The 19952-nt window shown below is 41.7% G+C and overlaps 1 pseudogene; it reads right to left on the minus strand.

Moving 5' to 3' along the window:
• Positions 1-19952, minus strand: part of LOC139023741 (inactive dipeptidyl peptidase 10-like) — a 182417-nt pseudogene that overhangs the window by 53010 nt on the left and 109455 nt on the right.

A 19952-nucleotide genomic window follows, 5' to 3' on the forward strand; every position in this document is an offset into this window, starting at 1 on the left:
TATAAAGCGTTAGTACCATGTTTCATGAACTGAAATAAAATATCCCACAAATGTTCCATACGCACCAAGATACTTCTTTCTCTCAGATTTTGAGCACAAATTTGTTTACATCCCTGTTAGCGAATATTTCTCTTTTGCCAAGACAATCCATCCACCTAACAGGTGAGGCATATCAAGAAGGTGATTTAAACAGCATGATCATTACGCAGGTGCACCTTGTGCTGGGGAATAAGTCAAGGGGWATGAATATTTTCTGACGGCACTGTGCTTGGATATATCCATGATAATGACGATGTGTGATTTTTGCATGGCTTAGAGAAAGTTAATCTCGTCTAGGCACTGTTCAATCTTTATGTATGGTACAYAGATGAGGTCAGACAGGCAGACAGCGAGGTGTATATTAACCCCCACTACCAAACCAAATGCTAGGCTAGAAACAAGGGGAAATAATGTGCGAGTTGAGATAAATACAACATATGATTTAGACAGCAACATGAATATTATTATGAAGGCATACTGATAATTCAGATGGAACTGTTAGCATGCATAGCGTGACGGTCAATACAGTACGGCTTGGAACACTGCTCGTCCAATCAGCATCCAGGATCCCCAAAAAACATTTAATAATTATAAATGAATTCTGTCCTGCAAATGGACCGAAAGCACAAAAATTATTTTGAACCTTGATTTACATTGGGAAACGATCACAAACAAAGTAATTGTTACACTATTAGTTTTTTTTAGGTGATCATGGTGACAGTCTTATCACAGAGATGGGCGACTGGTCCTCAGAATGCAATTAGTTTAATTAGGTGTGTTAGCTGGGTCTGTGGAAAAAGTGTGACACGGAAGACAAATATCACGATGAGGATGACCAGATCGAAATGGAATCAACAGACTCGACGCAAGATACAGCATGATCTGAGAGTCCTGGAGAGTCACTGTCTTGTGGATTTTCTCCAACCCTAATCTAGTGCATCCGGTTCTAATAACTAGCTGGTTGATGAGCTATAGGAGAGTAATTCTCCAGGAGATCTCAACCTCCACCTATTTCCCCCCACCCTTTTTCTCTTATAACCTCTCCCTCTAGTGTAGCCGTCTCTGTTGATTGGACTGAGAGGGATGCAAACACAGACAGCTTGCAGCTACCACATTTAACAATTTGAGATTCATTCACCGTTACATCATTTAAAATAGAGTAAGTCATCTTTGTTTCATGTTCTTGTACTAAGGAGGTCCAGTAGGTTCATATGAATAGTACTGATGACTGTATTACATTCATGTTGGTAAGGTTGGCTTAACATTTCACTTATGTTTTTTAAAATGTTTTGGTATTGTAATGCTTTCTGTAACTGGTCTCATCACCTGCTGCTTGCATTTCAATAGCCAAGTTGTTTATGACTTACACAATTGTCAGAAAGTCAGGATCAGTCAGGCTAATATGCTGCAACATCAGTCAGCCATCTTAGTGCAGAAAGACATTGCATTGACACGTATTATTTGGGGTGAGACTCAATATTTTAGGTAATGGGCAGAGTAACTAATACAGACGATCAAGGTAAGAACATACATGGCTATAACTAGCATTATGCTATTGTATGTAATTTGAGCATTGGTTTGATTAGCTAACAAGCTAGCTAGCTATGGTGGAGATGTCGATTTTGATGCAACAAAATGAATGTTTGTAGCCGATCTGAGGTCATGCCTGATAGTTAATCTGCCTTGAATTTGGTTGTGAATGTGGCTGAGGTAATTGAACAAAAGAAATATGTTGAGGGTGTTGTCAACTTGTTGTCAACGTAAAGCAAGTTAGCTAGCCAGTTTGTGCTATAACTTGGTTGCTCGGATGAGACATTAACCCGGGTCTGTTTCGCATGAATGGAAAACTAAGACTGTTCTCAGGGCAGGTTTGCTGGTTTTGACTAGCAGAAGTAGATTTTTATAGCACAGGTTAGAACTTAAGTAGCAGGTTAGGAGAATTAGGTTAAGGTTAGGAATAGGTTTAGGGTTAGTTAAAATGCTACAATTGTCCCCTACGTGACTCAAACATATCTAGCTACAACCAGGCCTGCCCTGAGAACGGTCTTGCTGCGAACCTGGCTAATGTTACAACATCAACTAACGAAGCAGATAGCATTACTGAAATTGTATCTGGCTGAGAACAAAACTATATTGAGCAATAATGTTGTCGGGATATATTGTTAGCTAGCTACTGATGCTAAGATACAGGAGTGGACATGCTCCTATGAGGACATGCTGCATTTCTCACTTTGAATTAGACTTTGATCTGTAATCCTAATTATGTTTCTTGTTCAACAAATATTAAATATTAGCCTGTTAGTATATGTAATTAGTTTACTATCTTTACAGCAAACAATGAAGGAAAGCTAAGAAAATAGTTTAACTAAATCAACAACGTTCTTGAATATTCAAACGGAAGGAAGTGTTCATAATTAATAATTCTCGGTGATTCGAGTGTCACCGTTGTCAAATTTGGAATTTCTTGGAGGTCATTTCCAAAAGTGCCTTTTGGATAACACTAACAAATTAAACCCCCTTTTTGCAAGAACTAGCGAACCGATCGCAGCGCCATCTGGTGACCATTTAGGGAATGGAGTTCTCAGCTGAGGTATCAAATGTTGTTCAGGAATATGGAGTCTGAAAGAGATGATGGGACAAACTAACGTCAACATGCATTGGCCAATCAAAACCTCTAAATTCAGGTCCAACTGAAATTTGACTCACTAGGCGCGCCCGGTACACACACACACACTTTTCACACCCTTTCAGTGGGTGGGGGGGGCTCCTATATGTCACAGTGGGTGTAGATTTAAGGTGGAATCGCTGGGATAAGATGTAACAGAGCCTATGTTAAAGGTATAAAAAAAGTAAAAAGTGTTTGTTAGGTGTTAAGCCTGTGTTAAAAGATGGTTAAAATGATTAAAAGGCAAAAGTGATTGTTTCATTTTATTTGGGAAATAAAGATAATGGCATTATCTTGTAGGAGGCCCAACTTACCCGATACTTTTTTGGGACAAGCTGTGTTTTCAAAACAGTAATGATTACATATGTTCTGATTATTTCCAGGGATACATAACATCCTGAAGTATATGTTGATAACTTTGGTAGAAAGAATACTATATTTCCCTTGACGGAGTGATACTGAACGTAAAGAATGCTCAACRTACCCCACACTCCCCTATAGGCGGTGAACAAAATGCAATGTACAGTAGTAGATATTTGACTGTGCTATGTGAAGAATACAGCATATGAATACACAGTGTGAAAAATGGTATGAAAGAAACAGGAAGTGTCCAGTGTTTAATGTCTCTATATCTGGGACAGCAACATTGGTGGTGTAGGTGTACGCGTGTGTGTGTGTGTGTGTGTAAGTACAACTCACACACATACACTATATGACCAAAGGTATGTGGACACCGGCTCATCGATAATCTCATTCCAAAATCATGGGCATTAATATGAAGTTGGTCCCCCTCTGCTGAAGTTGGTTCCCCAGAAAGCCTTCTTCTAGGAAGGCTTTCCACTAGATGTTGGAACATTACTGCGGGGACTTCCATTCACTTCCATTCAGCCTCAATCATTAGTGAGGTCGGGCGATTAGGCCTGGCTTGCAGWCGGTGTTCCAATTCATCCCAAAGGTGTTCGAAGGGGTTGTCATGCTGAAACAGGGAAGGGCCTTCTCCACAAAGTTGGAAGCACAGAATCGATTAGAACGTCATTGTATGCTGTAGCATTAAGATTTCCCTTCACTGGAACTAAGTTGGCTAGCCCGAACCAGAAAAAGAGCCCAAGATCATTATTCCTCCTCCACCAAACATTACAGTTGGCGCATTGGGCAGGTAGCGTTCTCCTGCATTCACCAACCCAGATTCTTCCGTCGGACTGCCAGATGGTGAAGCGTGATTCGATTCACCACTCCAGAAAACGCGTTTCCAGTGCTCCAGAGTCCAATGGCGGTGAGCTTTACWCCACTCCAGCRGACGCTTGGCATTGCGCATGGTGATCTCAGGCTTGTTGTTCGGCTGCTCGGCCATGGAAACCCATTTTATGAAGCTCCCAACGAACAGTTCTTGTGCTGACATTGTTTCCAGAAGCAGTTTGGAACTCGGTAGTGAATGATGCAACCGAGGACAGACGATTTCTACACGGTATGCACTTCAGCACTCGATGGTCCCGTTCTGTTGTAGGTTTTGTAGGRTTTGTGGCCTACAACTTTGCGGCTGTGCCGTTGTTGCTCCTAGATGTTTCCACTTCACAATAACGGCACTTACAGTTGACCGGGTCAGCTGTAGCAGGGCAGACATTTTACAAACTGACTTATTGGAATGGTGGCATCCTGTGACGGTGCCACATTGAATGTCACTGAGCTCTTCAGTAAGGCCATTTACTGTCAATATTTGTCTATGGAGATTGCATGGGTGTGTGCTTGATTGGATACATCTGTCAGCAACAGGTACGGCTGAAATAGCCAAATTTACTAATATGACAAATTATGTACTAATATGAAAGTGTAATTCTAAACTAAAGTATAAACACACCATAATGATGTCGGTGAAGTAGTTATGAAAGAGGTCCCAGGCGGAGGGTTCTCATTTGAAAGTGGACGCGCATTGGACAGTCCTTGCACTTTGAAACCCACTGCCCACTGTGACATAGCACTGCCCAAAAACGGATGAAAAGAGTGTCCCACGCTCGGAGAGCTGTTGTTTCCGAGGYAAAAAATGTAAGTAATCAAAAATGTAATCCCCAAAATTAATTATTCATCATGAGGGCCATAAACAAGAACTAGTAATGCTGCATACTCAAAGGTTTAAATCTCACCTTTCTTGTACAAATAGTCATCAATTGCTGAGGTGTAGTCACTTGAGGACACCAGCTCAAGTACACAGTACAAATATGAAACATTATATGGTGTATTTCCTATTCAACAAAACGGTATGAATAAGGCTTGAAATGACTTGTGCGTTCTAAATTTAGCATAATCAAATTATAAAAAGACTTCACCTTCCTTAAAACTAAATTACATTTGTATGTCTAAAATGTGCATCTTTTCTAAAGGTGTCTCTTGATCAAAACATCTGCCCCCATCGCTGTGAACGTTTCACAGAGCTCTAGCTTGGCTTCCTGAACTCGTTAGGAACTCACCTTTCATCTCATATTAATCTTGTCCATCTATGACAGTGGARCTACCATCTAAGAGGTTAAGTGCCTTGCTCAAGGGCACAACAGCAGGCAGTTGCATCTAGGATTTTATACCAGCAASCCTCCGGGTTCACTGCCGGTCCTTGATGCTTGATTCAAAATGSATGTGACGAAGTATATAAACAAAGTGCATATAAATGTAACAATTCAAAACGAATACAATCTGAAAATCATAATAGAATATTGCGCCATATCAAAGAAAAATAAATAATGTGAAAACTGCAGCATCCCACTTAAAACATTAAACTGGTCCCTCTTTTCGCTCTTCTTTATTGCCGCCATGTTATAACCATCACGCCACAGGAATGCTGACCATATTTTGCTTTTATGAGAGATTTTGCATTCAGAAATGCAAGCTGGCTCACTTTCGAGGGGCTGATGAGGTTTCTTCTCTCAGTAATTATTTGTCCCGTTTTCGAGAAGACCCTCTCAGAGTGAACGGATGTGGCCACTATGCAGAGTTTCCTTGTCATGACTTTAGTAAGCTGTGGGTAGACAGAGGCCTTGTTCTTCCACCAGCTCAGAGGATCTGCAGATCCTCCAAATAGGATCGGACCTCCATTATGGCATCTGCTGAGGGATTCATTCGTGCTGCATCCCCAGTTGCTCTCTCTTCAAACAGCATCCAAACAGCAGACGTTTGTGGCACTACTGCTGGTGCTTCTGCTCCATCTGATCACTCTTCTTRCTGTTGCCCTGGTGCCTGAGCCAGCTCACTGCTGGGGCTGTCCCTCCCTTCTGCTGAGGTTATTCTTTGAAGAGCCTCATCAATCGCTGGCATCATTGAAGGCTAACTTCTTAAACCTGGGGTCAAGTGCAGCGGTTTCTGATAGCACGTGATTATATTCCATTCTGTGGAACTTTCTGTCCATTGATGAACATAGGGTGTCCATCAACTCTGTCACATGTCCTCTGGTTACGTTTGCTTTTCTCTGGCGGCTGGCTGTGAGTCGCTGCAGACCCTTACACATGAGTATAATTTTTGAGGCTGTCACATAGCTGAAAAGAGAGAACAGTAACTTATTAGTTCAGGTTCCTGTTTTGTCTACTGATACTACATTCGCATCTACTGCTCATATACATATATAATACTGGATTAAATAATGATGTAGTAATAACTACTTACTGTACCTCTCTCCACTGATCTCCAGTGACCTGCTCAAAGGGTTCCAGGACTCTATACACCACCTCCCGTTCCTCTTGGGTCAGAGCATCAACAGGCGCATTGACAATGGCCAGGGTAYAGATGATGGCATCCTTTGACTTAAGAAACCGCTTCAACATATACAATGTTGAATTCCACCTTGTAGTGCAGTCTTGTTTAGGCCTCTGCTCAGGCATCCCCATCTGGCGTTGTGTATTTCTTTAGTTTTTCAGCACCTACTGTGCTRCTGTGGAAGTATTTCACAGCTGCTTTCACTTTGTCCACAGTGGGCTTCATCAAATTCAGATCATCTCTTARAATCYGGTTGATTGTGTGGGCAAGTTATGGATGATGGGTCCATTTTAAAATGTATGGCTTTGGTTATGCTAGCTGCATTGTCGCTAACACAWCATTAACAATTTTCCATTTTACTTGCCATTCTCTGGCCACTCAACAGTTCCTCTGCTAAGTTCTGAGGTGTGTCTGTCGCTGAACTCAAAGCAGTCCAGAAGACAGCTAGACATCGAAAAAGCTTCAATGAAGTGACATATAACTGACATGTAAGAAGTGGTTACCCATGATATCCAGCAGTCAGTGGTAAGGCAAACTCCAGTAGCTTTTTGGACTCWTTCCCGCACTGAAGACTGTGCTCTCGTACAGTTGTGGAATAAGTGATTTTGATAGAGTTTTCCTGCTTGGAATTGTGTACATTGGATTTAAACTATTGCTATAATTTCTAAAACCTCTGTCCTCCACGATCGAAAATGGCTGGAAATCAGTGGCAATCATTTTAGCCAATGCAATATCAATTTGACCTTGTTTTGCTACAGACAGACTTTGGCATAAACTGGTCCATAGAAGATTGCGTTGTCGTGGGTCGCAGAGTAGGCCTACTTGACTGAGTGGATACATCTCCACATGTGGATAGTGGTGCTGGCTCCACCACTATCACTAGCAAGCCCGCTAGTTTCTCGAAGCTCCGCTACAGCTAGCTTCACAGTTGGGTGCACAGTTCGCATATGCCGGTGTAGGTTGTGAATAGACCAGGCTTTATATGTTGTTTTGGCAAATTCTACAATGTGCTCTAACATTGTCTACATTATTAAAATGCATCCAAATGCTATTGTGCTTCCAACTCATMTTCCAGCTGTTTTCACAGCTGRCCCTRCCTCTCTCTCCTCGGCTYCTAAGTGTGTGACTGGGTGAGTTGGCTCGGCCCTCCCTCATGCATCTTTGTTCATTGGTTGACACTGCGTGTTTGATTGAAAGGAACAACAGGTGAGGCTGTTAGTCTGAGCAGACAGAACAAATMTGTGTTTGCGCTTGAGCATTTAAGCCAATACTCATATTTTTTCTTTCTTTGAATTAGTTAATTCTATTCATTTAAATCTTTTGATTATTCATATCGTAATTTTTAAAAACATTTATATTTAGATTCGGCTCTTCTGATGTGCGAGCCGGCTCCCAATGTTCGCCTACAAGAGCCGGCTCGTTCGCGACCCACCCATCACTACCGGACCCCCCCCCCAAAAAAAAATCATAGCATTTCTTATTTCTCTTTAAGTGTTGTAAAACCACAATATGTACAGCTTCAGGTTCCCGRAAAATCATACTCAACCAGATCCCTGAGAAATGCATGGTCATGTGAAGTTACTGTACTGAATTTTATAGCTGGATGCATTGTCTGAGGTGATCATGAGGCAAAAATTCGGCCAACCACCTAGCTAGCTGGCTAGGTTTCATCAACAAACCATAGCTATATACTGTCATGTTAACAATGTGTAAATCTATGTTTTAGCTAGCTAGCAAATAGTTGAAACAAAGCATTAGGGCATCTTGTGAGGTTCATGAATTTTAGATTATGTACAGATGTTGGACCTTCACTTGACCACTCTTTTGTTGGAGAATTTTGCTACTTCATCAGGAAATTCAAATGAGCCTTGTGAATCCCTGAAAAATAGCCATCCACATATAGGCTTACCGTGCTGTTTCGGGTTAAATTCTGGCCCATGCCCTTGTGGTACAAATAACTCATCCCTGATGACTTGATTTAGTTACACATTTCGAAAACTATCTTTTGGTATTTGTTTCATTAGTCCGTTGTTGACATATCCCAAAATGTTCTGCTTGTCAGCAATCAAGTTAAGATATGTAACTTTGAAAATACAGAACTCAACCCCATATGATGCATTTTGGGACTGTGTCAACAATGGACTACTGAAACAAGTACTAAAATATAGTTTTTTGGTGGAATTTTCCTTTAASCACTGGGAATTAATGCCTAAACTGTGAACCTTATTTTTTTCTGTTTTAACACTGTAACCACGAGGAATTAATGCATAAAAAAATAGACGTTCATCCATGAGTCCAAGGACAGTGTTAGACTTGGGTGATATACCGTTTATACAGCTTATATTATTTAAAAAAAATAAGGTAAGGGCTGGGGGGGGGGGGGGGTGGCTACGCCACTGCTTATAACTATAAGTAGAACTTTAAGAAATCTAAGACATATTTGGGCTCCAGCTATGCATTTGGCTTGCTAACTTGCTAGCTAAGTGGCTAGATGTCAAGATCAGCAAAGATCAGCAAAGACCTACTGTATCAAGATACCTGTTGCCTAAATTGTTTTGTGCATTTATACATTTTTTTAAAAGCGCCCCTTGTGTGCACATTTGGTAATACCGTATATCCCTGTATGGTACAAAAACTATGACAGTGGCCAGATTTGAACCCATGCTGACCATGGCATACTGTAGTGTGCCAGGGTCAGTGGCTGTAACCACTGGACCACTGAGGACACCACTAAATTATTCTGCCTATATTGCTTGCCTTTCACATATAAAACAATTGATTGAAGAAAAAAAAAGAGTTCCGCTAAGGAAAACATCTACCCACTACAAATATGTTGTTTATTATAATCTACATAAGAAATCACACGACACGCTGTAGCCTGCATTTAGCCTACATATAAGGTACAATGTAGATACAGTGTACAGTCGTGCCAAAAGTTTTGAAAATGACACATATTACTTTGTCTGCTGCCTCAGTGTCTTTAGATATTTTTGTCAGATGTTACTATGGAACACTGAAGTATAATTACAAGCATTTCATAAGAGTCAAAGGCTTTTATTGATAATTACATGAAGTTGATGCAAAGAGTCAATATTTGCAGTGTTGACCCTTCTTTTTCAAGACCTCTGCAATCCGCCCTGGCATGCTGTCAATTAACTTCTGGGCACATCCTGACTGATTCTTGCGTAATCAATGCTTGGAGTTTGTCAGAATTTGTGGGGTTTTGTTTGTCCACCCGCCTCTTGCAGGATTGACGCACAAGTTCTCAATGGGATTACGGTCTGGGGAGTTTCCTGGCCATGGACCCAAATATCGATATTTTGTTCCCCGAGCCACTTTGTTATCACTTTTACTTCATGGCAAGGTGCGCCATCATGCTGGAAAAGGCATTGTTCGTCACCAAACTGTTCCTGGATGGTTTGGGAGAAGTTGCTCTCGGAGGATGTGTTGGTACCATTCTTTATTCATGGCTGTGTTCTTAGGCAAAATTGTGAGTGAGCCCACTCCATTGGCTGAGAAGAACCCCACACATGAATGGTCTCAGGATGCTTTACTGTTGGCATGACACAGGACTGATGGTAGCGCTCACCTTGTCTTCTCCGGACAAGCTTTTTTCCGGATGGCCCAAACAATCGGAAAGGGGATTCATCAGAGAAAATGACTTTACCCCAGTCCCAGCAGTCCAATCCCTGTACCTTTTGCAGAATATAAATTTGCCCTGATGTTTTCCTGGAGAGAAGTGGCTTCTTTGCTGCCCTTCTTGACACCAGGCCATCCTCCAAAAGTCTTCGCCTCACTATGGGCCGTGCCAGATGCACTCGCAGCTGCCTGCTGTCATTCCTGAGCAAGCTCTGTACTGGTGGTGCCCCGATCCCGAAGCTGAATCAACTTTAGGAGACGGTCCTGGCGCTTGCTGGACTTTCTTGGGCGCCCTGAAGCCTTCTTCACAACAATTGAACCGCTCTCCTTGAAGTTCTTGATGATCCGATAAATGGTTGATTTAGGTGCAATCTTACTGGCAGCAATATCCTTGCCTGTGAAGCCCTTTTTGTGCAAAGCAATGATSACGGCACGTGTTTCCTTGCAGKTAACCATGGTTGACAGAGGAAGAACAATGATTCCAAGCACCACCCTCCTTTTGAAGCTTCCAGTCTGTTATTCGAACTCAATCAGCATGACAGAGTGATCTCCAGCCTTGTCCTCGTCAACACTCACACCCGTGTTAACGAGAGAATCACTGACATGATGTCAGCTGGCCCTTTTGTGGCAGGGCTGAAATGCAGTGGAAATGTTTTTGGGGGATTCAGTTAATGTGTATGGCAAAGAGGGACATTGCAATTCATCTGATCACTCTTCATAACATTCTGGAGTATATGCAAATTGCCATCATACAAACTGAGGCAGCAGACTTTGAAAATTAATATTTGTGTCATTCTCAAAACTTTTGGCCACGACTGTACATTGTATACAAACACCACTTCCAGCTGCCACCTGGAGGCGATTCCAAATATTTATTCAGATGTTAAAATCCTCCAGCTACAGGATTATTTCCCTCCTGCGACGAAAAGTGTCAAATTAAGATCCGACATATGTAGCTATACTGAACAAAAATATTTTTAATGAGCTGAAATAAAAAGATCCCACACATTTTCTATACGCACAAAAAGATGATTTCTCATCCTTATTAGTGAACATTTCTCATTTGCCAATATAATCCATCCACCTGACAAGTGTGGCATACAAAGAAGCTGATTAAACAGCATGATCATTACGCAGGTGAACCTTGTGCTGGGGACAATGAATGGCCACTACAATGTGCAGTTTGGTCACGCCACAATGCCATAGATGTCTCAAATTTTGAGGGAGCGAGCAGTTGGCATGCTGACTGCAGGAATATGCAACAGAGCTGTTGCAAGAGAATTTAATGTTAATTTGTAAGCTCCCTCCAACATCGAATTTGGCAGTACATCCAACCGGCCTCACAACCGCAGACCACGTGTAACCAGGACCTCCACATCCAGCCTCTTCACCTCATCTGAGGAGGGGGGGATGATTGGCTGGGCCTGGCTCCCCAGTGGGAGGGCCTATGCCCTCCCAGGTCCACCCATGGCTGCGCCCCTGCCCAGTTACYTACATCCTTAGATTAGAGCCTAATGAAGGTTAGCAGGCTAACTTGATTATAAAGGTAACAATGTCAACACTGACCTGAACAGGAGAATGTTGGTCATTCATTTGTGGCTTTGTCACTTGTCAGTGTGTGTCGGCTGTGTCTGCTGTGTTTGAATCTGGTGGCAGTAGTAGCAGCTAGAGACTCCACTGGCTCCCAGAGTGAAGCACAATGAAGATTGTTCAAGTGGGCAGGATTTAGCACAGACACACCATTCCCCAAGGCCAGCCCAGCYGCTATGACCAAACTATATTTTTCTCTCACAACACAAACAGTGCCTTCCGTTGGGGAAAGCAACTCTGGAACCAGGCTTCAAGAGGTTACTGTGCATTTCACAATAACTTAATGGAAGTTAGTTGGTTGGAAGTTGCTGTGAATTAGTTGCCAGTAGCTCACTGTATCTTCACTGAACTTACCTGATTACTTATCTGATTACAAGATTGCTTAGTAGGTGTCAACTAATGCTGTAAGCTTTCTTTGTTGTGAGCACACTTGGGACRCAGCCTCACTTGGCCTCAACCTCTTGGTTGGCAGCAAACTGACCTTCCTTCCACACCATCAGGTCAGTGAGCGTGACAGTGATCAGCCACAGTAAGTTACTGTGAATTTTATAACTACTTGCAGAAAGCTGACACTAAGTTATTGAAAATCAAACATGAACTTCCCAGTAGCCAACTGCCATTGTTACTGGAAAATAGACATTAACCAGTGCAGCTCTTGATTTTCACAAGCTCTTACAAAGATTGTAGAACTGGGAGTGGACGAATGAGGAGCTCAACCTTCAACACTTAAACTGATACAACACTTCCACTACTGGTTCACTGCATCACTGCAGTACCTGGTTCGAAGCCAGGCTGCATCACATCCGGCTGTGATTGGGAGTCCCATAGGACGGTGCACATTTGGCCCAGCGTCGTCTGGCTTTGACCGGGCTATGGCCGTCATTGTAAATAAGAATTTGTTCTTAACTGACTTTCCTGAATAAAATTGGTTGGCACATTTTAGACAATGCCCCCAAATATGCAAARGTTCCCCTCCTGCACATTGGTAAAAAAAAAACATTTTACAACAATAACGCCTTAATACAACTGTAAAAATACTGTATTTCTACTGCCATGCAGCCGGTAATTTATTGTCAAATTACAGGTSATTTTTAACAGCGTGTGCCATAAGCACATCTGAAGTATCCTAWAAGTATAACTGTAGAACCTGTCATTGATTCTAACTAGAACCAGAGGGTTCTTCATGAGAGGGCTCTAAATGGAACTCAAAAGGGTTCCCCTACAGGGACAAATGACAGAACTCTGTATCCAAAGGCTACTTCATGACAGGGTTCTAGGTAGAACTTAAAGTAGTTCCCCTACAGCAGTGTTTCCCAACCTTTTTCAGTTACTGTACCACCAACCTGAATTCTGCTCTGCCCAGAGTACCCCTGAAGTGCCACCTCATGGGCATTTTACCWGTAAGCCTATGGTCTCATGAGTCTCCAAGTACCCCTGGTTGGGAACCACTGCCCTACAGGGACAAAATGAAAAGGGTTAAAAAAATGTAAGGGTTCTATGTGGTGCAAAACTGAGCAAGAYGACAAGTACATTAGAGTGTCTAGTTTGAGAAACTAGCAGCTTCATTAAATAGTACCCGCAAAACACCAGTCTCAACGTCAACAGTGAAGAGGCGACTCCGGGATGCTGAACTTCTAGGCAGAGTTGCAAAGAAAAAGCCATATCTCAGACTGGCCAATAAAAATAAAAGATTAAGATGGGAAAAACACAGACACTGGACAGAGGAACTCTGCCTAGAAGGCCAGCATCCCTGAGTCGCCTCTTCACGTTGAGACTGGTGTTTTGAGGATACTATTTAATGAAGCTGCCAGTTGAGGACTTGAGAGGGTGTCTGTTTCTCAAACTAGACAATAATGTACTTGTCCTCTTGCTCAGTTGGGCACCGGGACCTCCCAACTCTCTTTCTATTCTGTTTAGAGACAGTTTGTGCTGTTCTGTGAAGGGAGTAGTACACAGTGTTGCACGAGATCTTCAGTTTCTTGGCAATGTCTCGCATGGAATAGCCTTAATTTCTCAGAACAAGAATAGACTGAATAGAAGAATAGAGTTTCAGAAGAAAGGTCTTTGTTTCTGGCCATTTTAAGCCTGTAATTGAACCCACAAATGCTGATGCTCCAGATACTCAACTAGTCTAAAGGCCAGTTTTTTTATTGCTTCTTTAATTAGGACAACAGTTTTCAGCTGTGCTAACATAATTGCAAAAGGGTTTTCTAATGATCAATTATCCTTATAAAATGATAGACTTGGATTAGCTAACAATGTGCCATTGGATCACATGAGTGATGGTTGCTGATAATGGGCCTCTGTACGCCTGTGTAGATATTCCATAAAAAATCTGCCATTTCCAGCTACAATAGTCTACTACATTTAGTTTAGCTTACTACATTAACAATGTCTATATATAAACACAGGAAATCACATTTTTGACAGCACTGGGCTTTAACTATTTAATAGGATCCCAATTAGCCGATGCCAATTGKGACAGCTACTGGGGTCCGACACCATGAAAAAATACATTACAGACAAAAGACWTTACAATTTACATACGTTTAAAAACATTAACATGTAGTGTGTTCATCTATCAGTTACACATACATGTCAGTACATACACACAACAAGTAGGTCACATGGGGRGAGGAATAGTGCCGTGAGATGTTGCTTTATTTGTTTTTTGAAACCAGGTTCTCTGTTCACTTGCGCTATATAAGATGGAAGGGAGTTCAATGCACTCATGGCTCTGTATAATACTGTACGTTTCCTTGAATTTTTGCTGGACCTGTATGTCTGTGCTGTGTGTAATTTGACTATGCAAATAACTAGGCATTTCAAAACACATTGTTCCTTAAAAAACAAGTGACGCAGTCAGTCTTTCCTCAACTCTTAGCCAAAAGAGACTAGCATGCATAGTATTAACATTAGCCCTCTGAGTGCAAGCCATGCGGTGGCTCTGTTCRGGGCCAGCTGCAACTTAACCAGGTCTTTCTTTGCAGCACATGAGCTATGACGAGACAGAAATCAAGATAAGATAAAACTAGAGCCTACAGGACTTGCTTTGTGGAGTTTGTTACTGGCTACCCATTCCAAAACAGACTGCAACTCTTTAAGGGTTTCAGTGACTTCATTAGCTGTGGTTGCTGGTGCATAAATGGTTGAATCATCAGCATAAATGGACACACATGCTTTGTTTAATGCCAGTGGCAGGTCATTGGTAAAAATATTTTWAAAAGTCATAAATCTACTACCAAAATGAGTAATGGATATCAACTCAACGTGATCAAGTACACTACTCACCAGCTGTTGATCCCGGACACCCCAGGAAGCAAATTGCAGGACAGAGTCTGACACTTCTGGAGGGTTCAGCTCCCGTACCTCCCTGGTTCAAAACCCAACATCATTATACAGTCTCCCGTATAGAAACGGCCATTATGGAATAATTGCTTTCTGTTTATTAGTCTACTCACATCGCGACATACCTTGTATGCAGGTTGTATATCACGTAAGATGCCAGGAAAGAAAGCCGGTACACCTAAGAAAAAATCCATATCAGAGAATGTGTTATCATTACATTCATAATCTGATATTTCTGGTGATGAAAGAAAGCCTGATGTATTTACCATTATAAAATGTCTTTGCACATCATATATCTAATATTGTTTTCTTTGTGATAGTTCAACTGTGACCTAAATGGAAAGRTGGACAGGGAATTATTGCATAACTACAACACCATTAAAACTCAATCTATATCCATTGACAGAGCTTTTGGTTGTCATTATGTAAAGAGAGAATGGCTGAGCGGTTCTGTATGGGTAATCAGTGAGTTAATTTGCATAAAAATCATACATTATGCTGACCCTCYAGCCTATTGATAAATACAGTGGAGACGCTCCACTCGCCTTAACCAGAGCTCAATTGCCCATGGAAATGGAGTCTGCTTAGCCGCTTGTACCAGTCACCCAGCCTTCAGTCTTAATTTGGGCTCTCCTGTTTGAGTCGCCCGAGAGAATTTTCACAGAAAAAGATATTGCATCGTKACTGGTCACTCAGACTCACACTCCGATGGCTGTCTACTCTGACACTGATAGGTGACATTTAGCAATGATTTGTTGATAAGATTGTCAACAGTTGGCTGGAATGGCTATGGGAGAAAGTGTTAGAGAGATGTGAGGATAGGCCTCTCAGAGTAACAAAGCCTCTTAACAGCTTTGATATGTTTGAGTGAAGGATGGGAAGGGGAGAGGGGTAAGATATTTTGAATTTGTGTGTGGTAGGAGTGGGTTGGGTGTGATAKATGTGAAAGATTACAGTGAGACGAAGAGGTGTATTTGAGCTTTGTGAAGGAATACTTTAATTTATATTTGACTTGATGAATACTTTGCCCGGAAGCATGACTAACACGTTTCATGTTCAAAATGTCKGTTTTCACCAATGGAAGGACAGTGTAATGACATTTTCTCTGGATMAGTATGCATGAGMATATGGAAAATGTARTTCCATCTTAGACTCAATAAGCAATCCAATAGATATTCACATCTTACTGCTATRATTGCAAAATTGGTGTATTGTTTTTCAAGTCTATAGGCGTAGCAGGAAAACATTCACGTTCAAACTTTGCCTGAATGATTTACTAACCTCAGAAATTGACAATGAACAATAAAAACACACACGGGAGAAATGTACACTTCACCATGGTAGGTGAGCCATACATGTTTCATAATAGTGAAGATCATTGCTACTCATGGCTCTTAAAATTGGTTTTGCTACATTAACTGCCAAAAAAAGAGTAATTGTAACAGATATTCAGAGCTTCGACTTCTCAATTCTAAGGGGAAGTATTTCAAGTCATGCAAAACATGCATAACACAAGAGGAGAGGTATAATATTAAGATTGGATTTCAGCTTGAAGCAAATGTCCACTTCCTGCTGTTAAAACTGSCAATACTTATCGCTTGGCACAAGCTATCATACTGAGCATGGAGGCTACTGGAGGCTATTACTGCTGCATAGCAGTAGCACTATTAGGATGAATTCATAAGACAACTGGAGATGGTGGTGCAAGGGCCATGCTATAACACTCCATAGACAGGGTGTCAGTGTGATGAGAAACACATCTGGCAACATCATCCCAGTGGATATCAGACCCAGTCTCCATCAAACTACTGTCTCAGGCCTCTTCTCATTATGACATCTTCTATCATGCGTGAGAGGCATCGCACGTTTTCAATTTCACCAAGTAGAAAGAAGAAGTTGAAACGATGCTGCGGTCTCTTTGTGACGATATGTCACCAGGTACAGATCATCTTGATGACAAATTTCTTAGAMTTTCAGCCACAATTTGTCACATTTTAAATAGGTGCTTGATTTGTATTTCTACGTATTGTGGATCCCCATTAGTTCCTGCCAAGGCAGCAGCTACTCTTCTTGGGGTCCAGCAAAATTTAAGGCAGTTTCTACAATAAAAAAAAAACATAATACATTCACAGATTTCACAACACACTGTGTGCACTCAGGCCCCTACTCCACCACCACCACATATCTACAGTACAAAATCTATGTGTACGTGTGTGTTTAGTGCGCATGTTATCGTGTGTGTATGCATGTGTCTGTGCCTATGTTTGTGTTGCTTCACAGTCCCAGCTGTTCCGTAAGGTGTATTTGTAACCGTTTTTTAAAATCAAAGTTTACTGCTTGCATCAGAGTTCCATGTAAGTCGCTCTGGATAAGAGCGTCTGCTAAATGACTTAAATGTAAATGTAAAATGTAGTCATGGCTCTATGTAGTACTGTGCACCTCCCATAGTCTGTTCTGGACTTGGAGACTGAAGAGACCTCTTGTGGCATGTCTTGGGGGGTATGCAGGGGTGTCTGAGCTGTGCGACAGCAGTTCAAACAGACAGCTCGGTGCATTCAACGTGTCAATTCCTCTCATAAAAACAAGTAGTGAAGAAGTCAATCTCTCCTCCACTTTGAGCCAGGAGAGATTGACATGCATAGTATTAATATTAGCTCTCTGTGCACATCCAAGGGCCAGCCGTGCTGCCCTGTTCTGAGCCAATTGCAACTTTCCTAAGTKATWTTTTGTGTGACACTAAACCACACMACTGAACAGTAGTCCAGGTGCGACAAAACCAGGGCCTGTAGGACCTGCCTTGTTGATAGTGCTATTAAGAAGGTAGAGCAGTGCTTTATTATTGATATACAGTTTACAATCCAGGGTTACTTCAAGCAGTTTAGTCACCTCAACTTGCTAAATTTCCACATTTATTACAAGATTTAGTTGAGGTTTAGTGAACGATTTGTCCCAAATACAATGCTTTCAGTATTATGAATATTTAGGACTAACMTATTCCTTGCCACCCACTCTGAAACTAACTGCAACTCTTTGTTAAGTGTTGCAGTCATTTCAGTCACTGTAGTAGCTGACATGTATAGYGTTGAGTCATCCGCATACATAGAAACTCTGGCTTTACTTAAAGCCAGTAGCATGTCATTAGAAAAGATTGAAAATAGTAGTGGGCCTAGACAGCTTCCCTGGGGAATTCCTGATTCTACCTGGATTATGTTGGAAAGGCTTCCATTAAAGAATACCRRRMMTRRMMTWYYKKYGMWAKRRRTTRCKKKYMWWWYSKYGGGGGTGTAAAGCCATAACACATATCTTTTTCCAGCAYCAGACTATGATCAATAATGTAAAAAGCCACACTGAAGTCTAACAAAACAGCCCCCACAATCTTTTTATCAAATCAAATGTATTTATAAAGCCCTTCTTACATCAGCTGATGTCACTAAGGGCTGTACAGAAACCCAGCCTAAAACCCCAAACCAGCAAAGCAATGCAGGTGTAAGAAGCACGTGGCTAGGAAAAACTCCCTAGAAAGGCCAGAACCTAGGAAGAAACCTAGAGGAACCAGGCTATGAGGGTGGCCAGTTCTCTTCTGGCTGTGCCGGGTGGAGATTATAACAGAACATGGCCAAGATGTTCAAATGTTCATAGATGACCAGCAGGTCAAATAATAATAATCACAGTGTTGTTGCGGGTCAACAGGTCAGCACCTCAGGAGTAAATGTTAGTTGGCTTTTCATAGCCGATCATTCAGAGTATCTCTACCGACCGCTCCTGCTGTCTCTAGAGAGTTGAAAACACAGGCAGGACGTCCGGTGAAGAGGTCAGGGTTCCATAGCCGCAGGCAGAACAGTTGAAACTGGAGCAGCAGACGGCAGTGGACTGGGGACAGCAAGGAGTCATCAGGACAGGCCTAAGGCATGGTCCTAGGGCTCAGGTCCTCCGAGAGAGAGAAAGAAGAGAGAGATAATTAGAGAAAGCATACTTAAATTCACACATGACCCGGTAAGACAGGAGAAATACTCCAGATATAACAGACTGACCCTAGCCCCCCAACACCTAAACAARTGCAGCATAAATACTGGAGGCTGAGACAGAAGAGGTCGGGAGACACATCATTCATTTGTGTAAATGCTGTGCTTGTTGATTGTCCTTCCCTATAAGCATGCTGAAAGTTTGTTGTCAACTTGTTTACTGTAAAATAGCATTYTATCTGGTCAAACACAATTTTTCCCAAAAGTTTACAAAGGCTTGGTAACAGGCTGATTGGTCGGCTATTTGAGCCAGCAAAGGGGGCTTTACTATTCTTGGTAAGCGGAATGACTTTTGCTTCCCTCCAAGCCTGGGGGCACACACATTCTAGTCGGCTTAAATTGAAAATATGGCAAATAGGAGTGGCAATATCGTCCYCTATTATCCTCAGTAGTTTTCCATCCAAGTTGTCAGACCCCGGTGGCTTCTCATTGTTGATTGACACCAATKATTTTCTCACCTCTTCCATACTCACTTTACGGAATGCAAAATTACAATGCTTGTCTTGGTCAGATATAATTGGATGTGTAGTGTCAGCTTTTGTTGCTGGCATGGCAGGCCCAAGTTCGCTAATTTTGCTAAAGTATTTGGCAATATCAGTTGGTTTTGTGATGAATGAGCAATCTGATTCAATGAACGATGGAGCTGAGTTTGCCTTTTTTTCCCAAAATGTCATTTAAGGTGCTCCAAAGTTATTTACTATAATTCTTTGTCATTTATCTTTGTTTTATAGTGTAGTTTCTTCTTTTTATTCAGTTTAGTCACATGATTTCTCAATTTGCAATATGTTTGCCAATCTGTTGTGCAGCCAGACTTATTTACCATTCATTTTGCCTCATCCCTCTCAACCATACAATTTTTCAATTCCTCATCAATCCACAGGAATTTAACAGTTTTTACAGTGATTTTCTTAATG

The sequence above is a fragment of the Salvelinus sp. IW2-2015 genome, linkage group LG36, assembly GCF_002910315.2.
Source record: "Salvelinus sp. IW2-2015 linkage group LG36, ASM291031v2, whole genome shotgun sequence".
In the NCBI taxonomy this organism is placed as follows: Eukaryota; Metazoa; Chordata; class Actinopteri; order Salmoniformes; family Salmonidae; genus Salvelinus; species Salvelinus sp. IW2-2015.